A 7021-nucleotide genomic window follows, 5' to 3' on the forward strand; every position below is an offset into this window, starting at 1 on the left:
ATAAGAGGTAGAACTTAGCCAAGTAGTTGAAACATGGTCTGTATTTGAATAGGCAGAGATGTGGCAGACGTTACCTACATGATAAGCTGGGATGATTCTCTAATTATTTAATGTATATGCCTGTTGGGAACAACCTGTTGGGAAATCCAGACACTTGGATTAGTGCTAGGGTCAGATACTTTGGCCCTGCTTCTTGGGGATGGGGTGGAAATTATCCAGAAATATAGATAAATTAAAATTACCTATAAGAAATTAAATATAGATAAATTAAAATTACATAAAGAGTCAAAGATTTGAGTCAACAGACAAGAGACAAAGCATTACGTGAAGATCAGTAATATATTGGGAAGTAGAGTATATAGGGTGGAATGAATCAAAAGAATTCAGGTCATATGTGGTGAGAAAATAAAAATTTTTGAGTACTTAGAGTAGTCCCCTCTTATTTGTGGTTTCACTTTCCACAGCTTGTTACCTGTGGTCAACAACAGTCCAAAAACATTAAATGGAAAAAAAACCAAACACAAACAAAACCCAGCAATAAAGGATACATGAGGTTTAAATTGTGCACTGTTCTGAATAGCATGATGAAATCTCACAACATCCTGCTCTGTCCCACCTGCCACATGAATCATCCTTTGTCCACTGTATTCATGCAGTATATGCTACCTGCCCATTAGTCACTTAGCAGCCTTCTCAGTTTTCAGGGTGGAAAAGGAGGCTTGGAAACAGGACTAGGAGGAGCATGTAAGTAGACAAAAGTTACTGTCAGAGTTCTAATTATTGGGTTGCATGGTGCATTTGTGAATGTTTATCATATTATTAAAACTAATAAACTAAATAAATTAATGTCATGTATGGGTACTGATTATAGGTTATTACAAACTGAAGATTATAATTAATCCAATTATGTACATCAGAGATTCTTTAAAATCATATATAGCAAGAACTGTTCTGAGCTGGAATTAATTCGTAGGCGGGACTTCTCAGGGAATAGAGAGTAAGGATAAAGGAAAGACAGGTACTTTAGTGACAAGTACCATAGAAATGCACAGATGCCTGGATAAATACACTTCCTCTCAAGCTGACTGTGGGGTGTGTCTCTCTTGGTCATTGTTGGAGGAAGATTTGCCAAAATTATCTTTCTCTGATTCAAAGGCTCACATCAAACAGAATTTGACTGTTTATATGAACCATAGATTTCATCTACTCAAATGATTAAAAAGTTTCTCTGATATTTCTTTATAGCTACTTGAATTATGTGACCTTTTCTTTTAACCTAGCTATTTAATACTCTTCTCTCACACTCACCTTCTCATTTTTATTTCTCAGAGTTTAGATCTTATGGTGATATATAATTTAACTTAGAAATGTGATGGTACTGCCTTATGGATTCCCTAGTTAATCTTATTAGTAAGGTTGTATTCGCATATTTTCCTAGTTAAAGTGTAACCCCAACTCCTTTTCCTCTCAGGGCCCTCAAGCCCTTACCAAACCTACACTGGCAGGGTAGGGGATGGGGACAGGGAAGGCCACAAGGCATAGCAGAGATTCAAGGGGAGTTTGAGGTGGAAGGGATATTAGAAGTCTTATAAATGAGAAAACTGAAGGGGAGGGGAGGGGAGGGGAGGGGAGGGGAGGGAAATAGTTGTTCCAAATCACTCAGTTAATTGATTCACAGGTATATTTGTCGTGGCTAGTGGTAGGGCCAGAGCCAGAACCCATTTCTCCTGATTTTAGACTAATGCACTTAGTTTACCAGGTTGTTCTTCACCAGCCATGTGTGCCTGGAGAGGAAATAAATTTTTTCCTGTTCCATTTAAATATTGAAGTTTCTAATTTATACCCTCTTAATAATTCCTGAGATTCCCCTCCACAGGAAAAGTATCAGGCTACTTTTATTTATTTATTTTTAATTTTTATATTTTTAAAATACATCTGTATTGATTTCAGAGAGGAAGAGAGAAGGGAGAGTTAGAAACATCAATGACAGAGAATCATTAGTCGGCTGCCTCCTGCACGCCCCCTACTGGGGACCGAGCCCGCAACCTGGGCATGTGCCCTTGACCAGAATCAAACCCGGGACCCTTCAGTCTGCAGGCCGATGTTCTATCCACTGAGCAAAACCAGCTAGGGCTCAGGTTAGTTTTTTAAATCTATGGAATCTCTTTATAGTCTGAAAGAAAGGGGTCACCTCAGCTCTTCTTGACAAGGGACCCAAGAAGGGTTATCACCAGGTGCCATACACACTCCAAAAGAGCTTGCTGAGCCACCTGAGTCCCTGCCTGTAGTGGGAGGAGGGAGTGATGGCAGGTGGAAGGTGGGGTGAGGGTGGTAGACAATAAAGAAAGCACTTTTGCAGAATTGTGTAGTGTAGACAGAACATGAGATTTCTATGGTGCTTCCCCCCGCCCCTCCCCGCCTCCCCCCCCCCCCCGCCCCCGCATGAGTCTATTCATTCAGACTCTTATAATAAACTGATTACCTAGAATACTTAATTTTGACACACAGTCATCACTTGATCTTGTTTTCTTTGAGATGTGTCTTTCAGCTGGTTTCTTTGCAGCAGCCTTTTAATTAAACTCCTAATACATCTCTCTCTAAGACCTCCCAGACTGATTAATCAAGTGCACCAGGAAACTGAAATTCCGTCATAAAGCAGTTACTAATGTGTGAGGGGGGCATTATTAAATTGCTGTTTTATTACCAAAATTGACAAAGATCAGTGATGAAGAGTGAGTGTACGCGCGTTGCGTGGCAACACGCTCATCTAATTAATGAAGAGACGGCTTTATGCTGGGAAGCAGCAGAAGGACTTGACAAGACTCATGGCTTTGCTCATTGACTCCAACAGCTTCAGTGGTGTTTCTTAATGTCTTCACAAGGTTTGGCAGTAATGTATTACCCTTGTCACACTTAAAGAAGGGAGGAAGGGCAATTAAATCTTTTCCACTGTCAGTGAATTGCAATTGAAGATAATGCTGGGAGCCGAATACTTCCCGCGCGCCCCCCCCCCCCCCCCCCCCGCCCCCCGCCCCGACATACACACTTTATAGAACTATCAATGACTCCACCATTCACATGTCAATCAAATATCTCTATTGGGAATCTTCTTGCTTTTCTTTGGTAACTTTTTTGGCGGGGAGATGGAGAAATCAACAGGGACTGACATCAATTTTCCAAGGGAGAAAATAAAAGTGTAAAGCATTGAAACACAATTGGTTAATGATTCTGAATTCATGAACCAGTGGAATCAAATACAGAAAAGTGGGACTTACTTTGAATTAATCAGACAGGAATAATATCAATGAATGATTTTAGTGACAATAAAGACTGGATCTTTATCAGAAGAAAAGGCAGATGACAATCTGTCTTTTCTGAGTTTTTTGTTTGTTTGTTTTTTTGTTTTTTTAAGTATCTGTTGCCTGGCAACTTTTGTTGTTTGGCCAAATGTTTGGGCCTTCTGTGCGTTCTAATTCTGCTCAGATAGGCAAAGGGGACCTGATGGATTTGAGCACTGAGTCTCTCTTGAGTCTTGGTGAGTCCTCTGGAATCAGATGAAAAACAGCCTGCTTATTTCTGGGATTACAAAGTTCCAGAAAAACGGGCTACATGGTAATACAAAGGTAATCTTGCTTCAGCTGTTCTATTCTTTCAACATTCTCCCCCTCCCCCGCCCCCCCCCCCCCCCCCCCCCCCCCGCAAGGATCCTCTATTAAAGAGAAAGGAAAAAGCTGCTTCTTAGATGGGATTCCTTGGTTGCTATGGGTAGGTCCAGCCTCAGGTCTAAATCAGATCTAAGCCCAGGGTTAGGTAGGTGAAGTTTGGTCCTGAAAACTAAATTGTTTTTTTTTTAAGGTAAATGATTATAAATGTAAATTTCAACTCCCCATGGGGCTGCTTGGCCGAGAAGGATTTCCAGGCTTGGCACAGCTCAGTGGTAATTATCTACACTTGAACACAGTTTTCATTTCAAGGGGAAAGACATTTGGCATCAGCTCCTGCAGGCTTTAAAAGGCCACATCGTTATTTCCCAGGGATGCCAAAACCTCTAATTTCAAGAAGTAAAATGTTAATGCTCTTCTTTCACCCATATCCTTATCCCCACTGACTCTGAGAAACAGGTATGGCTTTTTCTGGAACACTCTCCTCACAGAAAACCACAGAGCTTACAACCTGGCAGAATTCCTCTCAGCACCAGTGTGTCATTTAGGCTGGTCTGTTCTAACATCTCCGCAGCCAAACACGTGTTTCACTTGAAGGGATAAACCAGAGTTGCTCAAGCAAATGATATCTAAGTTTTTTTTGTACAAACCACTAAACAGATTCAAGTCTTTTTCTTCTTGAGGCAGCAAGAAGAGAAACAAAAGCAGAATTTTTAAGCATCAAGTATATGCGCAGGATTGTGCTAACCAATGCAGAAGAGAAAATTGGAAGATACAGCTCTTGACTTTTAAAGGTTTGAGACATGTTTGGGTAATACAAGGTCCTCCATGAGTAATCAAAAACTAGTAAAGTGTGTGTGTGTGTGTGTGTGTGTGAGAGAGAGAGAGAGAGAGAGAGAGAGAGAGAGAGAGAGAGAGGGAAAGAGAGGAGGGAGAAAGGGAGAGAAATAGAACATAATATATTAATTTCTTTCAAAAAATACTATGCTGGTATCTCAGGATATAAAGATGACTAATATACTGTTCTCATCTTCAATGAACATACAGATGATACAGAAAGCATTGGACAAACAGATCACTCATTCCTTCAACAAATATTTATTGTGTACTTACTATAAGTCAGGCACTATGCTATATGATGGAGAGATAATGTTAAGATGCTCATTATGCTCCTTGCCCTTATGGGGCTTATAATCATGCACTCATTCACATAAAGAGTTCAGAGTGCTAAGTACAAAACTGTGATGGGCTTTGGAATAAACTCTACCTGCGTTCAAATTTTAGTTTTTCATTGTGCTACCTATAAGGCTAGACGAATTACTAAACCTCTCTAAGCTTTGCCTTCATCTTCTGGAAAATAGATATAATGATACATAACATAGTGATTAAAATTGTTATAGTGTTTAAAATAAGAAATATAAGTACAACAGCTATTTCAGTGTCTGCCATATCCTAGATGCTCAGTAAATAGTAGTTATCCATACATATAACTAGGGCTTTTTAAAAAGGGAAACAATAGTAAGAAGTAGTTGGGATATTTAAGCCAGAGGGTGGGTGATACAGATGCCCTGAGCTGGTCTTGAAGGATGAGTGCAGTTAAGGAGAGGAGGAGCAGTGTGTGCAAAGGCCCAGAGGCCCCAGAGGGCAGGATGTTGTCCTAAGGCTGGAAGATAAGAGTACTAGCAGTGCAGGAAGAAGTGGTGAAGGATTACGTTGAACAGGAAAGCTGAGGGCTGATCATAAAGGACCTAGTATGTCTCCTTAAGAACTCTAATTTTTTATTCTGAAGATAATGGGAAATCATTAGATAGTAGTTATAGGAACATTTTTTAAAGGAAGTAATACTTGACCTAAGCCTTGATTGATAGGTAGGATTCAGATGGGCAGAGACAAAGGCCTGGGATAGTAGGAGAGAAGCAGGTATAGAGTCTCAGAGCTAGAAGTTTTGGCTCTAATGTCTCTTGGGACAATTTTAAATGTCTTAGATGACAATTCCAGAGGGGTTTAGGGTTAGGGCTGCTAAGAATATGGTTGGGACCAATTATTTAAATTATTTACAATCACATAACCTATTATTTTTAGGTTCTATCTATCTATCTATCTATCTATCTATCTATCTATCTATCATCTTCTTTCTCTCTTATCTCTTTCAGAAATAGGGAAGATCCACGTGCTCATTAGTCATATAAAATGGTCTATATGTGCCAGCAGAATCTTATATGCTTCTCTATGTTACAATGAGTATGTCTTTTTGACAACTCTGCCTATCACTGGATATAGATATGACAATATTTCCTAAACTCAAAATTAGTTAAATGGTTTGACATGCCTTGCATGCTTGAGGTCAACATGTGTGGTCATATGGGATGTCCCATGACTGGTGGCATGAGGTTTTGATGGGCATCACTGCAGCGGGCAGATAGGCACTCGCCCCCAGTGGGAGGAGTCCAGCTGCTCTCTGACTTCATGAGTAGATTCTTCAAAACCATTTCTGCATTGAACAGTTTCCCTTCTAATTTAATCTAAGCATAATGCAGTTCTGAAAGAATTTTTAAAACTTATTTTTATTACAGTTTTTATTTGGTTTTACGGCATGCAAAATTTTCTCTCATGTTTCTAAAGATCATACACATCTTAAAAAGTAGTCGGCTCTCCACTTCGTTCTGCTTTCTCTGATTGTCCTTTTCTTGTTTGACTTGATTAGGTGCTCTTCAAATGCTGTGAGATCTAAAGTATGAATTGACAGCAAGGGGTTGGAAAGGATGTCTGTAAATCAAACTTCACATTACTCAACTTTTAATTATTCCTCCAGTCTTAAGCTTCTTCCCACCATGGCCACCTGAGGTATCTGGGGCCTCCAATTCCTATTCCTGAGCTCTCCCTGTGTTCCCTACATGGGTCCACTCACTCCTTGTTGCTTTCTTTCTCTGCAGTCACTTAGGATCCGGTTTCCTCTGTGGTGCAAAGGCAGTTACCACTCAGCCCCTATCTTCTGTCTCCCAGAAAATCATTGACCTCTCTTTGCTGGTATCATTTTTTCTCTCAGTTTGTCTTTGTGGATTTATGACTTGGTTGATTCTAGAAGGGAGAAGACATAAGTCATGTGTGCAATTTATCTTATTTAAGTGAAGGTATTGTTTTAAAGACATAGATATTTGGATTTAAAATCATAAAACAATGAATTGAATATACAGAGATACTCTGAGACTAGTGTTCAAAGTGTAAACTTTTAAAGCCTATAGATATGGAAAATGTGATCATTTGAAAAGTGCCAGAAATGTTCTATATATGGTTTGAAAGGCATAATGGGAAATTTATCTTTAGGACAGACTCTTTCTTTGTTCTCGGATAGAATCATT

Source organism: Myotis yumanensis, unplaced genomic scaffold (genome assembly GCF_028538775.1).
Source record: "Myotis yumanensis isolate MYYU_CA2020_CCGP unplaced genomic scaffold, mMyoYum1.0.hap1 SCAF_3, whole genome shotgun sequence".
NCBI lineage: Eukaryota > Metazoa > Chordata > Mammalia > Chiroptera > Vespertilionidae > Myotis > Myotis yumanensis.